The sequence below is a fragment of the Lissotriton vulgaris genome, chromosome 3_1, assembly GCF_964263255.1.
Source record: "Lissotriton vulgaris chromosome 3_1, aLisVul1.2, whole genome shotgun sequence".
In the NCBI taxonomy this organism is placed as follows: domain Eukaryota; kingdom Metazoa; phylum Chordata; class Amphibia; order Caudata; family Salamandridae; genus Lissotriton; species Lissotriton vulgaris.
In genome coordinates, this window is record NC_141689.1 from 1360925836 (window position 1) to 1360947715 (window position 21880).

At 46.9% G+C, this 21880-nt stretch overlaps 1 protein-coding gene across 3 annotated transcripts in view; it reads right to left on the reverse strand.

Annotated features, from left to right (window-relative positions):
- Nucleotides 1-21880, reverse strand: part of HOOK3 (hook microtubule tethering protein 3) — a 1217139-nt gene that overhangs the window by 1150341 nt on the left and 44918 nt on the right. The window lies entirely within an intron of this gene.

A 21880-nucleotide genomic window follows, 5' to 3' on the forward strand; every position in this document is an offset into this window, starting at 1 on the left:
ACTAGTACCCCCAAGTTGCGCACTGTTTTGGCAGGAACCAGGGGAACATCCTCTGGGGTGAGCTTAAACTCCGGCATCGGATGTTGAAGCAAGGAGTGGGAGGGCAGAATATCACCTGTTTTTCCCCCATTAAATTGTAAAGAATTTAGCCTAAGCCAGCCAACTGTCTGGAGCATACACTCTTGAAACTTATCCATGGACACTGCCTGTTTCCCTTTCAGGGAAAACACCAATTGGGTGTCGTCTGCGTAGTTAACCAGGTCGATACCGTAAGACTTGATTAGAGAGAGTAGAGGACATAAATAGATATTGAAAAGTTTCATTACAGTTGTTTATGTTGGAATATCAAGGAAGTCCCTCAAATTAATTGTCCTAACTCTGCAGGCCAAGATTAGTAATTAAAATCAATCCCAGACTTCTGAGATGTATAATATTTTATGGAATGCAATGTTGTAAAAAGTGTCATTACAGTTGTTTATGTTGGAATATAAAGAAAGTCCCTCAGATTAATTGTCCTAACTCTGCAGGCCAAGATTAGTAATTAAAATCAATCCCAGACTTCAGAGATGTATAATATTCTATGGAATGCAATGTTGTAAAAAGTGTTTTAAAAATGGGCTAGACCACGAGTATTGGATATATAAAACAATTTATACCCAAGCCATAAATACTTGAAATGGTTTCCACAGGAAACCTGTGCACTAAAATGTACAATAATTTCAGAAATTTCTGCTGCTTTATCCAAATATTGAACAAAAATCAGCTCACGGAAAAAAGAACCAGGCCAGATGTATCAGTCGCTAGGATTTGTTTTGCATCTTTAAAACGTGGTACCTCCAAGGACAAGAAGATCGGGCGCAACTTTTTTCTGCGCACACCACGGTATTCAGGAAAGACAAACATAATATGATCATGAGTCTCAGAATTCATGCCACAAGCTGGACATTGATCAGGCGAAAGATTATTATCCCAGTTTTTGTTAAACGATCGAAGGGGCAAACAGCCAGTTCTAAATCTAAAAAGCACGCAGGGGTTATATTGTCCATGTAACTTTAAAAACGGTAGTCAGTTTAAATGCTAAGATGGCCCATAGTGCCCCCTTGTTATTTCTTGCCCCACTAGAAGCCTGCAGGATGATTTTAAGGCCAGCTTGTCTGCCTTACATAGTAATTCAGGCACATTTCACAACTTACTCAAACCCAATTTTTTTTACACCAGTCGCCAATAAACCTTAACAAGGGTATCTCCAAGGAACGGTCCATATTCTTTACATCACTCAAGCAATCTATATATTAACCTAATTTTGGGGTAGTCCAAATACAGATTAAGAATAGTAGTGGCTTTAAATACCCCAGATCAGATACTCTTTTCATCCCAGTGTCTAAATAAAGTGGAACCAAGGGGGTATTCACTGCAGGCTTCGTCATATCAGTGTAACCCCGACTTCTGGGCCATACAATGCATCGCTTTGGCCCTCGCTCAATAGGCCTCCAAGACCGGGGAAATGGAATGAGTATGTATTCCTCTGATAACCTAAAATGGCCTTATATCTATGATATATCATAAGGGCTCCTTTATTTACTTGTTGAACCCACCTCAATTTGTCCGATAGGATCACCCCCATATAGTCAAAACCAAGATTCTTTCCAAACGGTCCTTCCCAGCCATTACTGACCAGCTCTTATTAGCACTCTTACCAAGGATCATACATTTTGTTTTGTTGCAGCATTCCTAACCTCTGTGGTTGAAGAACTTCAAAAAAATGTGTTGAGCAGATTTTGTAACCTCATCCGGGACTTGGAGATTATTACTGAACTGTCTGCAAACAGGAGTATATGCGTTTTAACCCAGTTAAAAGTGGAAAAATCATTAACACATTTTGTCAGTTCCTCTGCTACATCATTTATATATAAGGTGAACAAGGTGACAGCCAAAACGCCCCAATTGAACCCCTCTTGCAATCAGGATGCGCTTTATCAACCCACCTCTGTCACCCCACCGGACCTGTGCATTTTTTCATGGCCAACAATTTTATGCATTTCTCCCCCTGCTCATATTCCCTTAACTTACTCACTTTCCATTTCTATTGTAGTTTATCCTCTAATTTCACTCCATACTGGCATTGTAGATCTTTGACTTTTTCCTTTAATGTCCCAGAACATGTCCTGACTTTAACTTACCTTTGGCCGCCGCTAATTTCTCTAACAAGAGATTTGCTTCCTTTCCTCTTAAACCAGGCCACCTTAACCAAGCTTCAAAAGCAAGTAGGGGCGGATGTAAAATTCTACCTGAAAAAGTCAATTACACCCTCCTCTATCCCTTTCATGAATTCGGCTTGCAAAAGTAGCCTTCTATTTAATGTCCATCTTCTTACAACATAACGTGATGATAATTTTTATTTTAAAAAGTATGGCTGCATGGTCTGAAACATGGATGGGTTGATATTCATGATCTATCACCAGTTCTACTTCTGTGGCCTCCAGGAAAAAATTTAACCTTGAGTGGTGACCATTTTTCTACCTATAAAATGAATAGTTTCTAGTCTTGCCTTATACCTTGCCTCACGCATCACAGAGATTCAAACTGTCTAACATGGACATCACTTATAGTGAATTAATCGGAGTGCAGACTTAGGCTCTATCCAAGGTGTTATTTGAAAAAACATTAAAATTACCTCCCATAACAAAAGGGGCCTCAAAATCTCAAAGGCAGATAAACAAATCCTTCAATGTTGCGACATCGTATACAGTCTGCCCAGCCTTAATCTCTGCAACTATTCAATGCCCTCCTTTATCCGCCTTGTATCTCCGTAGCTCTATCCCAGAATTTACTTTCATTATAATAGCTACTCCTTTGGTACAATGTTGCTGGTTGGTAACTACCACCTTCTCAATCCAACTTTGGTTTGTAAAAAGCCCTATACTTTCAGTCCGTAACAAATGGGTCTCCTGAAGTATAATAACCATAGCATGGCTTTCTTTCAGATATTGCAGATCCAAGTACTGCCTTCTTCTAACTCTTAACCCATTCACATTCCAGCTTAAAATATCCCCCCCCACGATCTCTTTTCCTCCCCATCACCCCCTACCTAACACCCCCGAACAAACTGTGTCCCTTACTAATCTATATGAGGACTTTTTTTCCTTTTCTCCCTATGCATTCCAAGCCAATTAAAACTACCTACTGTGGTTATGGTACAGAAGTCCACTGTTAAACTACTCATTATATTGTTTAAGTGGTGTGACTACTTATCCCTTACTGCCTGCTGGGCTATAAAAACATCTATGTCCTCAGGGGTGAGAAAGATATGCATCTTATTAGCCAACATAACTTTTAGCATTGCTGGGAACCTTAACTGCACCTGTGCCACATTTCCCTAAGGGGCTCCACTCGCTTGCCCAACTCCCATCGTCTATCCTCTGAAGTACAAGAAATGTCTGACCTAATTTTAAAGGTGAGATCCTGGACCTGCAATTCCTTCTCTTTTAATGCTGCCCCCCAAATTCTTTCCTTAGCTGTATAATACTGAAAGTTTACTAAGATTTTCCTGGCTTCTTCTGCCAAGGATTCAGTTTAAAGGGGTCCCGGTGCACTCTCTGAATTTTGGTTTCCAAGTTCACATCAGAGGCAATCTGTGGGAAAGCGGTCATCAACAGATCTACAACAAAGAATTTGACATCCGGCCCCTCCTTTAACCTCTAGGATCCTAATGTTGTTCCTCCTGGCTTTGTTCTCCAGACTTTCTAGTTTCTCTGCTATTTATTTATTTATAAAGTTTTATATAGCGCAAACTTGATCCCGAAGGATATCAGAGCGCTTTACACAATACAATAGTGTTCGCACTACCGTGTGTTACAGTTGATTTCATTCCTTCCTTCCTTCCTCCCTCCAAAACAGTACAATAAACTATGATAAGCAGAACACAGATCATTGAACTATATAGCAGACAGTATTTTTCTTTACTTTCAAGCTGAACACATAAAAACATACTAAGGTTGCACAATTGTTTATACCAGAACTTCATGTCAAATATATATTTAGAAACCCTCATGGCATGCTTAGACAGCCAGTATAAGTCTGGTTTGTAGTTTGTACAATTCGAAAAATCAATTTGCATGACATAAATTTCACTTACAATGAAATACAAGGGAACTCTCAAGGCACCATTCCTGTTTTATGCACCTCTTTCTGAACCAGACCACTAACCCTTTCTCGCCCCTAAGAATCCATCTGTCCATGAGCAACAGCGAGATAGGACTAGAATGTCCGGACCACCAGCAGGTCAGTAAACCCTGCAGCCAACCCTTTACCCACCTCAACCTCTCTTAGACAGAGCAGACATCAAGAAACATAAGATGCCAGAGCGCCATAATGTTAACTTTTTCCAGGGCACAAGTCCTAAAAAAAGAAGTGGGGGGATGCTGACGTCACGACAGGAAGTGACGTCACGAAAGGTGGCTTGCACCATCAGACTCATTGCCTCCCCTCGCTCACCCCTTAGATGCAATTGCATCAAAGAAGCCAGCACGTGAGCAGCGTTCTGAATGAGCCCCGATCTCGCTCCAGAGAGGCCAAAGAGTGAATGTGTGGCTCCATTTGCTCCAGTTATCGAGCTCCCGGTAAAGTAAGTGGAGGGACGCCGTCCACCCGCGTGGTACCCCGACTCGAGCCCTGGCTTTTTCTATTTATTTCGTCAATATACCTCTAGATTGTTCAAGAATAGGAGCATGAGTGGATTGATTTTTTTTGCCTCTCCGCATGATCTTATCTCAAGGTGGTGGGGACAAGAGGGTGATGCCTGGGCATTTTAGGTTTATAAACCCAGTGGCCATCCCTTCCTCCATCACAGCAAAGATTTCCACCCCTTCCTGGAGCGTCTGCTTATCTGTCAAAAGCAGTGAAGTGGGCAAAGTAGCAGAGATTATTTTGATGTGTGTGCCCAATTAGATGCTGATATCTTTTTTGCTGCTATTTTAAGTTATACATTGTTTAAGTAGCATTGTCACTACTTTGAAGTTTAAGTTCTTGGTTAGATGGTGATTTATTCTCGTCTCTGCCACAAATAATAATAACAATAATAATAATAATACCAGCTTGCATGGCCCAATTGAAAAGCTTGTTATTTAAAAACGTTTTTTACATGTAACATTTTGAATGTACCGATATGATGGTCACTTTTACGTAGCCACGTTTTTTTCGGTTTTTTTTTTAATGGTACAATAAAAAAATAGCTATTGAGCACCTCACCAAGGCGAGCCCTATTGGCTTTGCTAATGCTGGTTCATGGATGAAGCAATAATATACTGAAAATCTAGCACTTCCGAGTACACACTGCATCTCACAAAACATATATTTAGGTCTGTTTAATTGTACATTTACTATTTGCTCATAATATTTAGTGTACATTTTGGATTTGAGATTTTAACCTGCATTCTCCTGCATCTGAGTGATTTGAGTGGCCAATCTGGTCATCAAACACTGAACACAAAATCACCTTCAAGAATTAGGAGGTGGTCACACTATTGGCGGCGCAATGTTTTAGTAAGTCCTTAACTGAAAGAGAGACGTCAAAAGATTTTTTTTTGTAGTAGTCAATTGGTATAACTGTCCATCTTTGCACTTCTCAGGTGGTGAAAACGTTGGTGAAAAACTGAACAAGCGCCAGTGCAATCATCATTTGACAACTGAGATTATGCAGACTTCAAAGACACATGGAAGAAAAAGTGAAGAAAGCAACCGAATCACTCTTTTAATATACTAGTCGGCTTTTATTAACAGTCTAGCAGTCAGTACAGAGGTGAAAGCAGAGGAAACCATTTCACTTATGCTAAAGAGGCCAATGTATAAGGCCATCCCGGTCAACAAAGCATCAAACCAACATTTCAAACTGTTTTTGACTCTGTAGCTGCATTTAGAAATCATGTCCTCGTGAGAACTCTGAAACTGCTGATTGTGACAGTGAGTGTTTGCAGCTGACCACTCCTTACAAGTGCTTCCGGTTTCTTCCGAGTTGCCATTGCGGGCAGGCAGCAGCACTCTCCCAGCTGTGACCACAAATCCCTCCTCTAAGTCTGCACTAGAGAAGCGCGAAACTAGCGCTTGAAGTCCCTTACCTCTCCATAATGGGCTTCAGGTGTTTCAATTGCCCAGCACATTGTATCTTCATTGTAACGAACTTAGAATAAAACGCATTGTTTTGTTTCCGTTTTTTAAGTTGTACGTTTTGATTTAATGGCCAGAAATATTTCTAGAACCTTTAAGTTGCGACATACACTTTTTAGGACTCGCCTAGACGAAAGCAAAAGCAAAGCTTTTGCTGTCTAGGGCGAGACAACTTATGTAATCACTTTTTGGGGAATGTGGACAGCAGACTGTCACAAGCTTCTCCTGCTGGAGATTTGACCTCGTGAGCGCGCCTTGTCTGCATCTAACGTATGTGGCTCGACTTAGTTACAGTTTCTTTTTTTTTTTTTTTTTTTTTTTTTTTTTTTTTTTTTTTAACGTGGGCCGGGCGCTTGCTTCATAATCAGTTTCACTTTCAAGGGGCAGGCGTCAACGGGTCTGGTAGTTGTTGATGTGGAGTGCCGGGCGCTTGCTTCGAAGTCAGTTTCGCTTTAAGGGGCTGGCGTCAATGAGTCTGTGATTTGGGGATTGATGTACGGCGTGCAGTGGCGGGCGCGCATTACACAGTCATTTATTTGTGGGGGAGGTATTCGAAAGGGGCTGGCGTCAACGCGTCTGTGACTTAGTAAGGAATCTTGAATTAAACAGGCTTTTAAAGTGCTGCTAAATAATTTAGTGCTTTGACACTTAAGAAGACTTGACAGAAACGGCCCGTTAAAGTGCTGCTAAATAGTGTAATGCTTTGACATTTGCTTACGGAGCAACCTTGAATAAAATATTCTGTTGAAGTGCTGCTAAATGGTGTCATGCTGTGATACTTTTCGGCATGTTGTAACTATTGCTTGCGTCCTGGAGCGTGCTGTAGTCGTTATTTTGAATGTAACTTAATATGAAACTGGCTGGCGGCAATGCGTGTATCAGTTAAAAACTTCACAAAAAGAAATATGTTTGTTTATTAATAAAGAAGAACGTGTGAAGTGTACGTGCAGCGTGTCTCATTCAGTTAATTTAGTGCCAATTGTAATAAAAGTAGGCAAGTGTAATCTTTTAATGTACATGCACATTTGAATTATATGTTGTGCACATTTAAATTTCGGCGGCGTACAGCACGGCTGCCTACGTTATTCCTTACGAACCTTTTCTTTAAATTGTTACCGGTGTGGGGGCGCGCTATATTACCGGTGTGGGGGGCGCGGTATATTTGGTCACTTTTGCGGGCTCAATGCGTCTAGTACGTCATACTTTACGAACGTTTTATTAAAATTGTTACCAGTGTGGGGGGCGCGTTATATTACCGGTGTGGGGGGCGCGGTATATTTGTTCACTTTTGCGGCTCAATGCGTCTAGTACGTCATACTTTACGAACGTTTTATTAAAATTGTTACCAGTGTTGGGGGCGCGTTATATTTGGGCACTTTTGCGGGCTCAATGCGTCTAGTACATACATACAGTCAATGCGTCTGGTCAGTTTTGCGGGATCAATGCGTAAAAGTAGGCAAGTGTAATCTTTTAATGTACTTGCACATTTGAATTATATGTTGCTTGATTATGTGCACATTTAGATTTCTGCGGTGTACAGCACAGCTGCCTACGTCATACATACGAACGTTTTCTTAAAATCGTTACCGGTGTGGGGGCGCGCTAAGCTCGTTATGTCTTTGTATGCTAGATCGTTCTCTCTTTGTTTAAATCTTTCTACTTCTCAGGTGTTCTTTCTCTCTTTGTATAAACCTTTCTACTTTCTGGGTGTTATCACTCACAGTTAGCCCTAGTTCCTGAACGTTGTCTTCTAAAGATTCTGTGCGTTGTGTAAGAACTGACATCTTCTCCTCTAGATTACAACATGTGTCCTGTATTGCTCTCCGACCAGCTTCTAATGTTAAAAAAAGCTCTATCCCTACCTCCTTGGACCCAATTACTTTGCATAGATCAGGATTTGGCTGTATCAGATGCTAGTGCAAGGGGTCAAAGGACACTTGAGACGCATAAGGAACAAGGGACTAAGGACCGTTTACCCTCTCCTACTGAAGTAAGACATGGGAACACACTCAGACTGGACCTTACTATAAACATAAGGGGGAGCTACGCAACATGGCTCTAGCTCCTATTTTGGAAGTAAAAATGAGCTACTTAAGACAGGCAGGCTGAGTAAGAAAAGGACAGAAATGTATGAAAGCACCTGGCATAATAGCTCTGGTACACGTGGGAAAGCTAATCTAGAGGGAAACCCTCTCTGAAAATGGGTTCAATCGAAGGGAGAGGTTAAATCTTTGATCTCTCGGATGTCTGGTTCAGGTTCGAAAATTGTGCTTTATACTGAGTGGACAAGTGATCCTGAAAGGGCCTCAGAGTCAGATGCCCGGTCTGAAGCAGTGATTACGTCGGAGTACCCAACGCAAAACCATCCAGAGTTGGAATTCTCGCCAAATGCTGAGCGTGCTTGTGAAGGGGCAGACATGACTGAAAGTCAGTCACTAGATATAGCCAGGGAGCCGTCACTTTCTGTAATTCTACAGGCACTATAGGAGCAAAAGCCAAAGGGGCCATAACTGATAATCTCAGTATTCCACAGTCACTGAATGAGGTGACTAGCACAGTGGGCGTACTAACAAAGGATATTACTGAGCTACAAACAAGGGACGGAGGATACTATTGCGGCAACTACAAAAACAGTACAATCTCACGACGCGCAGCTGCTTGCCATCCTAGCTAAAATAGAAGACTTGGAAAACTGGTAATGCCTGAACAATTTAAGATTATTTGGGGTCCCCAAGGCAAGGAGGGCTCTGATCCTCGCACCTATGTTGTCCAACTTTTTCAAAAAGCCTTCCCGGAATTGTCAGATTCGGACTGGGATTGTCAGGATCAGAGGGCACACAGGCTGCCTATAACCCTGCAGAGATCCAATTCCTGGTATCTTAGACCTATTCAGATTTTTTGGGGTAATTTTTTGTTAAGGCAGGCAATTTCTTTAAGGCTAGGCCCAGCTCTTCACTAGTAGTTGACTATCTTTGTTAGATCTGATTTAAGAAGAGCTACTATGGACAAATGATGGGAGATGAGACAACTCATTGATCCTATAAAGGCAGAAGATGCCCAAGTGTTTCTGCAAGAACCGGCTCGGCTGAAAGTTATAAAAAATGGACATTTACCATTTGTTTTACGGATGGGGAGGCTAAGCAAGCTTTGAATCAGTGGCAGGCAGCTAGAGCTTCAGATAAGAGCTACCATTTAAGGATTAAAAAGGTTGATATGTGTTTAACTTTGGGTTAGTGATGTTATTAGGCACAATGGCGTATGCTTTCTTTTCTTATGCACATCCCTTCTCTTTTTGTTTACTCTGAGTTTTGACAGTGGTTGAGGGGATGGATGGGGGCTGCTCTCGAGGTACAGTGAGCTGACAGCTGCCATTTCCAGCAGCAGATCTCGGGGAGTGTGATTCCTTCTTTAGGATACTGTGGGGGTGGGGGTTGCTGGGTAAGGGACACAGGGCTTGGGGGTTAGAAAAAATAGTCAAAAAGAGTGCATATGAATGGAGGTGGAGAATGGCAGGAAGTACGATAATGGTATACAAACATGGGTGGAGATCAGATAAAGGGCTTTTATTTAAAAGATATAGCATGTGGTGTACACATCAAGGGACATGGCAATGATTAGGTGTCTGGTTTGGAATGTGCCAGGATTAAATAGAGGATCAAAACGGCAACTAGTACGGGAAAAGTGAAAGCATATAAACCCCATATTGTACTTCTTTTAGAGACACATTTAGTGTATAAGGATAAAGGCCTCCTAACACAACTGTGTTATCAAATACCAACTTGCCCCTCAGAAAAGGGGTCTATAAAGGGTACTGCTACTGTGGTGTGTAAGACACTGGATTGTAGAGTCCTTAAGACTAGCAGACCAAAGGGGAAGGTGGGTTTTGGCACAAATTGAAATTAATAGTATGAAATAGGTGTTCTGTGCATTACATGGCCCTAATGTCGACGACCCACCCGTTTTTTAACGCATTTGATTGGATTTACTGGGATGGCAGGGTGAACGGTAATTATGGGTGATTTCAACTGTGCAGTAGATTACACTATTTGTATTCAGAAGTTGGGTGCTCACTTCTAGAATGCTGAAGGTGAGAGCTTAAATTTTGGAACAAGGGCGGCTGCACTCATTACAGGATGCATGGCATTCCCTATTCCCAACCGTACCAGGATATACATACTATTCTTCGCCACAACGGCAGTACTCCAGGACGGATATGGCATAGGTGTCTGAGAGCATATTGACTAGCTCTGATATGGAGGTGTGCACTCTGATTACATCCAACCATAATCGTATTTTATTATCTTTTAGGGCTAATCCAGGGCCTAAAGTATCCCGGTCTTTTTCATTCCTGCGCTATTTGATTTCTGACTGATTATCTGGCTTTTATCTCTCAAAAATTAGAGGAGTATTTGGAGGATAATGTAGGGTCTGCCTCTCATTGTGTAATATGAAATGCAATGAAAGCATATATTAGTGGGGTTACCCAGCAGTATGTCTGGCATCAGAACAAGGAATGAGAAAGGTTAGGTAAAGCAGCCTTTCAAAGGCTTATAGTCAGTGAACTTCGTCATGCTGAAGCTGTTCGCCATGGCGCATTAGATCAAGATTCACTGTATGCCTCCTTGATAGAAGAAAGAGTTGCAATAAATAGGTATTTAAAGGAGAAGATAGCTGTGAGCTATATCAAACATAAGACACTACAGTATGAACATGGAGACCAAATTAGGAAGGTGCTCTCTCATCAGTTAACTGATAACCGCGCCAAACGATGGTTAAAGTTATTAAAGGGGAGAAGGATATATTATATAGACTCCCTCAGGATATTGCTGACTAATTCTCCATCTTTTATCAACACTATACTCTCAGGAGGCAGGACTGGACATGACAGACGTGCAGAACTATCTGGAAGTGTTATAACATACGGGTTAACCCAAAAGTACTGGGACCTGGGTAGTCAATAGTATATGAAAAAGGGGGTCCCAGTAAGCACAAAATCAAACAGTACTGACTCAGAACTCAAAGTGAACCATACAAAATTTCATAAACACAAACTTGGAGAGATGCTATTTAATAAACATCCTCATTAGGCAAAATAATTACCATCTCTTCCAACAGAACACTTTTTAGAAATTCAAAAAACATGCCCAGGACAGAGGGCGTGGGAAGACAAGAAAGGGGGAAAGGGAGGAAAAGTGCAGAATAGTGCAACAAATCAAATTAGTCATACAAATAAGTAGTCTGTGGTCCCATACATATTTCACATTGAGTACCACATTAGACATGTATATATTGTCATATATCAATTCGTATATTTGGAAGCCTATCCTGTTATCAGTTTGCACAGTCACCAATGATCCGTTGCTAACAGGTGGGAGCAGACAAGGGCGTGTCGACGTTTCGACCCCAAATGTGTAGGCGACGCTATTGCCCTACGGCGGGGTCTTCCTCAGGACAGACAGTGTTGGGGTGTGGGGGTGGTGTAGGAGGGCACAAAAAAGACGGTGGTTTCCGTGACTCCGTCTGGTGTAGAAGGTAGGGCCAAGGGCTCCTGATGTAACCGAGAGCGTGAACCTATTCACGTTAAAGTTCCGTTGTGTCGTTTTTCAGAAAAAAGATCCACTGTTACACAAACCGAAAAACGGCTTCCATTATTTAGACAGGGATCCGAAAAGGAAAATATGTAGGGCGGAAAGAATCCCCGTGTTATTTTTATCTTTTTCACAAATCATTCAAAGCTTCCATTATTAAAGCGGGATCTGTTCCACGTATTAATCCCGAAAGAAGCTTGGAGGGACGGAATGAATCCGTACTCTGGAAAGCTGCTCGGCGTGTCTGGGCAAACGCGTGGGCGTCTCAACGCAAGATGCAGACCGCCGAAGGGGTTTAACGCGAGCAATCCACTATCTGGAAGAGCATAATCTCCAGCCTCTGATGAAGGAACTCGCTCTCACTAGAGCAGGAAATTATGCAGGAGGAAATTGAAAAGGCAATAGGGGGGCAGCTATCGGGGAAGGCGACCGGGGAAGATGCTATCCCAGCCGAGTTTTTAAAGACTTGTAAGAGCTTGGTGGCTCCATTGTGGAGAGAGGTAATTCAACAAATAGGAATAAGCGGCTGGGTTCCAGATTCATGGAACATCACTAATATTGTCTTTTTTTTAATAAAAAAGACAAGGCTCCGGAGGAGCGTACTTCTTACCGGCCGATCGATTTAGTAAATTCAGATACTAAGGTATTTGCCAGGATACTGGCCACCCCTTTGGCTCCTATGATGGCCAGTCTGGTTTCTCCCCAGCAGCATGGATTTATACAAGGGAGAGATACCAAAGCTCATGTCAACACGGCGGTGGCAGCTTTCGATGCAGCGGGGAAGTCACAAACTAATCTGGGCATGGTCTTATTAGACGCAGAAAAAGCTTTTGACCGGGTGGTCTGGGACCATCTGTGGGCAACACTTATAGCATTTGGAGTAAGGGAAAAATATTGCAAGTGGGTCCAAGCTCTGTACTGTAGACCACAGGTTAAATAAATTTATGCTAGTATACAAACAGATCCATTTTTTATCCGCTTCTGTACTCGACAGGGCTGCCCTCTCCCCCCCCTGCTTTTTGCCCTCTATATTGAACCATTTATTAAGGCACTCCAGGCTTATGCACGGATACTCCCGATGACTATAGGACAGCGGCAGCTGAAAGTCACTGCATCTGCAGATGATATAGCCATTTTTATGGATGACTCCGCATTGGCAATAGTGGGTATCAATAAAGAAGCTAAAAATGTCGTCCTTTTCTCAGGCTATAAACTAAATGTTAACAAAACACAAGTGCTTCTTAACTTTCAGCCGGAACATCTTGTTACAGGGGTTTGCCAGACTGCTAAATATCTAGGTGCTTGTATATTTCCTAAGATTGAACATATACATGCATTAAATTACGATCCGTGGTTGGTAAGTACCATTAAGCTGTTGAAATCCCGGCAGAAACTCCCAGTTAGTATTTTGGATAGGTGCAATATTAGTAAGATGAAGGTGTTACTTTGTACCTATTCCGATCAATCCCGTTGCGCATCCCCAATTCTTTTTTTTTTATAAATTGGATGGGGCCCTGAGTATTTTTATGCAGGAGTATAAAAAAATCAAGACACGCAATAGGATTAATGAAACTTCCGTATAATCAGGGGGGTTTAGAACTGCATGATTTTAAAATGCAGTCTTAAGAGCCCAGATAAATTGGATTATTGGCACTGGCTTGTTTTCGGCCCCGAGAGTCATATGTTCTTATGTAGAATCAATGACCCCAACTATTTTAAACGTGGTCGGTTCAAGGTCATCAGGGACTGTGTATACATATGGCAGGGCATTATGGATAGGTCCTCCATCTCTCTTATACATGATAAACTCCCTCTTTTGGGAAACCCAATGTGGTCTATGATATTTCAGGATTCTGAGGGCCAGAAATGGGCAAAGAATGTCGTTCAGTACTTGGGTCAGCTAGAAAACAGTAATGGTTTTAGATCATTTGAGTATTTAAAGCTTACATTGGCTATCCCTCAATGGATGTTTTTTAAACATCTTCAGCTCAGGGAGTATTTTACAAGACACCTTGCACTACGAAATGTTTCAAGCTCAGTGATATGGGAGTGTCTGTGTGCACAGAATCAGAAGGCAGCATTCAGTATGACGTACCGATCTCTCTGTCAGCTTAGAGTGGATGGCTGCGAAAAACTAGCAGTAAGATGGAGTGAACCTCTGGGGACAAACATCACTTTAGAAGGGGTCAAGATGGCATTTGACGTTATAGAACAATAAGTGCATTCGATTAGTCTATGACTAACAGTTTCGGACAATCTACTCACTTTATTATACTCCGGAGAAGATAGCTAGATGGTCTCGAGGCGGGGGTGTACAAGGGGGGGGACACTTGGAGGGGCGCATTGTAAATGCCCCAAATGTGGACGGTATGCAGCTGATATGGTTCATATGTTTGTTACAGGCCCTGATCTAGGACTCTTGGCAGGAGATATCGTTTGATATCAAGCTTTGACTAGGGTGCGAATATACTTTTTCAATAGCTGAGAGGATGTTGGGCTATGAAGAGGATAGCCGTGGCTATAAATCTATAATTGCAATAATGCTAGTAGCAGTCCGGCTGGCTATAGCTAGAGCCTGGATTCCATCTAATCCTCCCTCAGTAGCTGAGTGGTGGATAATAGTGAGGGAAATTGGCGATAGATAGAAGGCTAGAGCCTGGGGAATACGAGCTCTGCAAAAATGCGATTCTATATGGGGCTGCTTAGATGATCCATAGGGTATTGGCTCAATGGGATTAACGTGCATATATGCTTTTTGTTTTCCTTTTCCCTGGTTTCTAGTGCATCTATGTGTATTTATAAAGTACTGATTGTTTGTTATGAATTTGAATATTGTAAATTATGTTGGTATTTTTCCCGCTACCACTTTCTAGTTAGTGTGGAACCGAATATCTTGATGTACTTCTTTTTGACAATAACATTTTTGTTTTTAAACGCTCTTTTATGTCTTTCAAGAGTTGACTTATTATACCTTGGACCATCTCCAATCCATTCATTTTACTCCCTGGGGGTTGATCTAACAAATGACACCTCATACCCCGTTGCCATGCTTTCTACACTACCCCACCACCTCATTGCTTGGCCTCGTGGCCTTTCCTTCCAATGATATAAATCTATTTACAGTTGGTATATCTGGGTGAATTGTGGGATTGTCCACTTCCCTAGGTATGAACTTATCCTGAGGCATCCTTTTCTGTACGGCTCCTGATGAACAAGTTACTTACCTTCGGTAACGATATATCTGTAAGAAACATTAGTTAGTGTTAGATTCCTTACCTTAGAATATCCCCAGGCGTCAGTCTGGATCCGGAAACTTTTGCGTAGCAGTACCCCTGCGCGTCGGTAGGCGTCGTCTGCAGGCGTCCCCTGCGGCTCCGCGTCCGTCGTCAGCGTCGTGCGCCGTGATGACGTCGCTGGAGTATATAGACGCCGCCTCCGCGCGCTGACGTCAGTTCTTTGCACACAGCTTTTCCGCGCCAGAAAACGCAGAGCCATGAGAGAACCAACACTGGTGCCATTTGAAACTAGGGCCCTGAAAGGGATGTCCTTAACCCTAGGTATCAGTTCGCAGAACGGGGAGGATGGGTGGGTTCGGTAAGGAATCTAACACTAACTAATGTTTCTTACAGATATATCGTTACCGAAGGTAAGTAACTTGTTCATCTGAAAGAAACACGTTAGTGTTACATTCCTTACCTTAGAATAGATACCCCAGCAATACCAACCCCGGTGGTGGGTCTGCGAACCAATACATTCCTACACCAGAAAGTCCTGGAGGACAGAACGGCCAAAGAAGCCATCCCTCCGGACTTGACTGTCCAGGCAGTAGTGCCTCGCAAAGGTGTGCAGCGAGGCCCACGTAGCCGCCTGGCAAATGTCCTCCCCGGCCCAGGGCAGTAGTAGCCGCCGTGGCCCGAGTGGAATGGGCCCTCAGCCCAACAGGAGGCTCCTTCCGAGCCAAAGAGTAGCACGCTTTGATGCACAGAACGACCCACCGGGAGATGGTTCGTTTACACACCGCCCGTCCCTTCTTCGCACCCACGTAGCCAACAAACAGTTGGTCATCCACCCGGAACTGGCGTGTGCGATCCATATAAAATGAAAGCGCACGTTTTGGATCCAGACGATGGAGCCGCTCTTCATCCTTCATCCTTCGAAGGATGCGAAGGCGGGAAGAAGGAAGGGAGGGTGATGGACTGCCCGATGTGAAAAGCAGAAACTACTTTGGGCAGGAAAGAAGGTCTAGTCCTAAGAACCACCTTGTCAGGATGAATGGACAGGAAAGGGGGTTGGACAGAAAGAGCCTGGAGCTCACTCACTCTCCTGGCAGAGGTGATGGCAACCAGGAAAGCCGTCTTTAAAGTCAGGAGACGGAGAGGACAAGAATGAAGGGGCTCAAAGGGAGCACACATCAAAAAGGTTAGAACCAGGTTCAAGTCCCACTGAGGCATCACAAACGGAACAGGAGGGTACATGTGTGTGATGCCCTTCAAGAATCTCGTTACAATTGGGGACTTGAACAAAGAAGGCTGATCAGGAAGCCTCAGAAAGGCGGAAAGGGCCGAAAGGTAGCCCTTGATAGTGCCCAGAGCAGAGCCCTGCTGGGCAAGAGAAAGAAGAAACAGAAGAACCTCTGAAAGAGGGGCAGAAAGAGGATCCACAGCCTTTGCTGTGCACCATGCCACAAATCTGTTCCACCGACAGGGACGCCTGGCTGCCAGAATTACATCACAGACTTCAGGAGGCAAGTCAAATGGCCTCAACTGCCGCCGCTCAATCTCCAAGCATGGAGGTGGAGACTGGACAGGTTCGGGTGGAGGACCGTCCCCTGCTGCTGCGACAGAAGGTCCTCCTGAAGGGGCAGGCGGATCGGGGGACCGACCGACATGCTGAGTAGCTCGGGATACCAGTACCTTCGAGCCCAGTCCGGAGCCACAAGGATAACTTGGGCCCGGTCGCGCCTGATCTTCTTCAGCACTCTGGGCAGAAGTGGTATAGGCGGAAAGGCGTATAACAGACCGCAACTCCACTCGCGCCGAAAGGCGTCGCCGTGCGAGTGCCGTCTTGGAAACTCCAACGCGCAGAACTGATAACATTGCGCGTTCTCTTCTGTGGCGAATAGATCTAACCAAGGCTCTCCCCATCGCAGAAAGATGCCTTGCGCCACGTCCGAGTTCAGACGCCATTCGTGATCCATCGAGCACCGACGGCTGAGTTCGTCCGCCCTGGCGTTCAGAGAACCTGCCAGGTGTTGAACCGTCAAAGTCACGCCCTGACGTTCCAGCCACTCCTGGCAAAGGGTCCACGACCCCACTCCGCCCTGTTTGTTGCAGTACCACATGGCGGTGGTGTTGTCGGTGAACAACTGCACTACACTCCCGTTGACAAAGGGGAGGAATGCCTTCAGTGCTAGACGAATCGCCCGCAGCTCCAACAGGTTGATATGGAGCCGGGACTCCGCCGGAGACCAGATGCCTCTGATCTCTGCCTCTCCCAAGTGGCCACCCCAGCCCCGGAGGGACGCGTCCGTCACGACAACGTGCTCCGGTTGGGGAAGGGAGAGGGATCTGCCTCTGACCCAATCGCGGTCCGTAAGCCACCACTGCAGTTGTCTCGCAGTGCCCTCCGAGATCAAGACGTGGTCGGACAAGTTGCCCTGATGCTGGGCCCACTGAAACTTCAGGTCCCACTGCAGAGCCCGCATCCGCCACCGGGCGTGATGCACCAACCAGAAGGATGCAGGAGGCCATCAGCCCCAGCAGCCGCAGCGTCAACCTGACCGAAACCCGGGATAGCGGCTGAAAGATGGGAATCAAAGCCTGTATATCCCGGACCCGCCGTTCCGGAGGATAAACCCGAAACTGCGCCGAGTCCAGAACTGCTCCGATGAAAAGGAGCTTTTGAGAGGGACACAGGTGTGATTTCGGCACATTGATGGAGAACCCCAGGTCGTGCAAGAGGTCTGCCGTCATCTGAAGGTGATGGACGACTGTCCGGGGCGAGCCCGCCTTCAACAACCAGTCGTCTAGGTAGGGGAAGACTGAAACCCCTAACCTGCGCAGATGGGCTGCGACCACCGCCATCACCTTTGTGAACACCCGTGGGGCGCTGGTAAGGCCGAAGGGGAGCACGATAAACTGAAAGTGCTCCTGGCCTACCGAGAACCGCAGGTAACGCCGGTGGGCCGGCAGGACGGGGATGTGAAAATACGCATCCTGCAAGTCCAACGCTACCATCCAGTCTTGCGGGTCTAGAGCAGCCAAGACCTGAGCCAATGTCAACATCTTGAACTTCTCCTTCCGGAGGAAGCCGTTGACGTTCCGTAGATCCAAGATAGGACGTAGGCCCCCCTTGTCCTTCTTGGGCACCAGAAAGTAGTGGGAATAGCAACCACGCCCTACTTCTGGCCCAGGAACGCGCTCGATGGCCCCCTTGGCCAAGAGGGCCGTAACTTCCTCCTGCAGAAGTGTCAAGTGGTCCCCCGACACACGGTGGTTCTGCGGTGGCATGGCTGGAGGAGTGGTCTCGAAGGGGAGGGAGTAGCCCCTTCGGACGAGTTGCAGCACCCACCTGTCCGACGTAATTGTGCGCCAGTGAGCGTGGTGATGGCGAACCCTGCCACCCACTGGCGTCACATGGGGCCGAAAGCACGGACTAGGAGGATTTGGAGGCAGATGCTGCGGGGGGAGGTGTGGCCTGACCCCGCCGTTGACCCCGACCGCCGCCACGGCGGTTTCCGCGGCCGCCACCGCGTTGAAAGGATTGTTGCGGCGCGTGGCTGGCAGCACGTGTGGGGACGCCCCTTCCTTGGCCACGAAAGGAGCGAAACGAACCCGTTTGCTGGCGCTGGGTCGAAAGACCCAAGGACTTGGCCTTGACCCTGGAGTCCTTGAAGCGTTCCAGCGCGTGGTCCGCCTTGTCACCAAAGAGGCGACAGCCATCGAACGGCATGTCCATCAAGGCATTTTGGACATCTGCCGAAAAGTTGGCGGATCTCAGCCAGGCGTGGCGACGAATCGCCACCGTCGTTGACATAGCTCTGCCCAGCGAGTCGGTCGTATCAAGACCACACCGTATGGAATATTTAGCTGCGTCTCGGCCCTCAGCCACAGCCTTGTCGAGCTTCGCCCGCACCTCCATGGGGCATTCTGGCAGCAGTTCCGCGACCGTGTCCCACACAGAGTGGGTGTAGCGGCCCAAGAGGCATGCGGTGTTGCAAGACCGCAGTCCCAGACTCAGGGACGAGAAGACCTTCTTACCATACTGGTCATACCTCTTGGATTCCCGATCGGGCGGGGCCAACGGGAATGCGGTCTGGGAGGTAGAGGCCTGGATCACCAGACTCTCGGGGGTGGGATGGGTGGACAGGAACTTGGGGTCGTCCGGACAGGGACGGTGGCGTCTGGCCACGTTCCGATCAACAGGCGAACCTGAAGCGGGCCTGGACCACGTGCCCAACAGAACGTCTGACAAGGCTTCGTTAAACGGCAGCAGTGGCTCCTGTGGGCATGACTGCGGTTTGAAGACCTCAGTGAGGATGTTAGGCCTCACGGCCGCGACGGGGAGCTCAAGGTGTAAGGCCTTGGCAGCCCTCATCAGCACCACTGAATATGCAGCCCCCTCCTCCGATGCCACGGAAGGAGGAGAGACAAAGCCAGGGTTAGGAGAGTCGTCCAGACCACTGGCGTCCCCCAAATCACCTGTCCAGTCCGGGTCATACTGGCACTCACGTGACAGAGGGTCTTCAGACCCCTCCCAACCTTCCCCGTACTCCTCATCATCTCCATACTCGGAGTCAACGATGTAGACCGGCTTCTCGGGGTTCACAGGCCCCATCGGCGTCGAGCCCGGCGTCGATCGACGCCGGTCCGACTCCGCGTCCGGATTCGGGGAAGGAATGGGGACGGTGCCGCCCGGAGCCGGCGCCAGAGCCCCGGCGCCGGCCGAAGCCGGCACAGGAGAACCGGCGCCGCGCGGGGACGGCGTCGGGGGTAACCCCGATGGAATCGGCGCCGGACCGGCCGGTAGGCCAGCCGGCGTCGACCCCGAAGGCCCTTGCGGCGCCGGGGTCGGAGCCGTCGGCGGCACCGGGGCCGGAGCACCCGATGGCGTCGAGTCAGGGACACCCGACCCGCTAGGGCCCCCAGACGGTAGCACTGGGCCCGAAGGCGCCGTAGGCCCCGTCGGAGAACTGAGCGCCCTCATGGCCATGAGGAACGCCTCAATCTCCTCAGGCGTCGCACCGTGCCCAGGGACCGGAGGGTATGGGGCAGGCCGCGCCGGCGACTCTCGCGGAGCCGCGGGGTTGGGGTCACCCGACCCCCCGGCCGCGTCGCGCGAGCATCGGAGGGAGTCGGGGGTACGATGACGACGCCCCGACTACTTGTGTTTCTTACCTGAAGAGCCCGACGAGTGGTGACGACTTCCGGAGCGCTCGGCGCGGCTCCGCGACCGCTCCCTCGAACGCTCCCTGGACCTCCGGCCGGACCGGGACAGCTCCCGACGCGGGGCCGACATCCGGAGCTCAAGCAGCTTGCGGGACCGCTCCCGTCTAGCCTTGTTAGTGAGAGCCCGGCAGTCGACGCAGGCGTCCACGTCGTGGTCGGGGCCCAGGCACCGGAGACAGAGTCGGTGATGGTCCGTGACCGACATCGTGCGGTCACACCCGTCACAAGTCTTGAAACCGGGCATCCTACCAGGCACCAAAAAGATATTAGAAGTTGAACAAAGTTGGTCAAAAGACCGGAGTACTGCTCTTCGGATCTGCGCTTACTGGCGCGGAAAAAAGAAGAACTGCCGTCAGCGCGCGGAGGCGGCGTCTATATACTCCAGCGACGTCATCACGGCGCACGACGCCGACGACGGACGCGGAGCCGCAGGGGACGCCTGCAGACGACGCCTACCGACGCGCAGGGGTACTGCTACGCAAAAGTTTCCGGATCCAGACTGACGCCTGGGGATATTCTAAGGTAAGGAATCTAACACTAACGTGTTTCTTTCAGATGCTTCCATATCCAACATGGAATTTACTTTGAAAAAAGATCTCAGTGTGCGTGTTACTCTAGGTCCTTTTGAAGTAGGCTTATTTCCTTTTCTTTTAATGCAGTGACCTTCTTTTGAGAGGTTCTATTTAAGGGGCTCTTAGCTTTGAGCAGAGAGGCCTATAATAGCTGCTTGTACTTATTACTAATGGGTCGAGCCTCTAGTTCTTTTAGGAGGAAATAGCAGGATCTCAACTTCTACCTTCTCCCCAAATCCTGCTCCTTAGCTGCCCTCTCTATTCCTTCTGACTTTCCTTGTGCCGGTGTTAAAGCTTTTAAAGCTCCCCCCCCTCCCCTGGCTACTTTACCCTCGGCACAGGGATTCACTGGTTCCATAAGGTCAGGGGCATTATATCCCTTTGGCATTCTCCTTACTCCCAACTCGATATGCTCAGCTGAGGGGCAGCCTTTTTTTTCCTGGACCGTTGTTGTTTAGCTGTTCCTCCCTCAAACGCCATGCCAGGTGCAGAGCACGAATCGTCCTTGCCCAGGCTCTTGTTGCTTGTTACTCTGCCTTTGGCGCCCCCGGAACTAGTTCCGTTATCGGGGAAGTGCCGCTCTGATACTACAGAGCGTTCTCACATCAACAAGTCAGTAGAAACCCGGAGAGCCACACATCGGCGAGTCCATTCCATTAACTCAAAGGCATCTGGACCCACACTCAGTCTGGCCGCCCTACACCCCCAGGACAGCAAGTAGGTAAGCTTCTATCTTTAACTACCGCAGTCATCACCACGTTCTCCTGGACTTTACTGCAGCCTCCAGGTGGAGCTCCCGACCTGCTCAACTAAAAGGCAGTCAGTCATGTTCCCCAATTCCCAGTGAATTCTGTGAAGACCGACAGCCAGATCTTTAACACTATGACGTCTAGTATAACAGCGTGACCAATAGATCGTCTTCTATTCTAAACTACTAACGAGGATGATGTTAGTTTGGGGATGTTGATCATTGTAAAGTAGCCATACACTGGATATTTCCACCTGCTTCGTGGTAGATTATTCTTTGCATAATAAATATGCTCCTGTTATTTTATGATGATTTTATATTCATTGCACTATTTGTACTAGCAAACCATAACATAACTTTTGC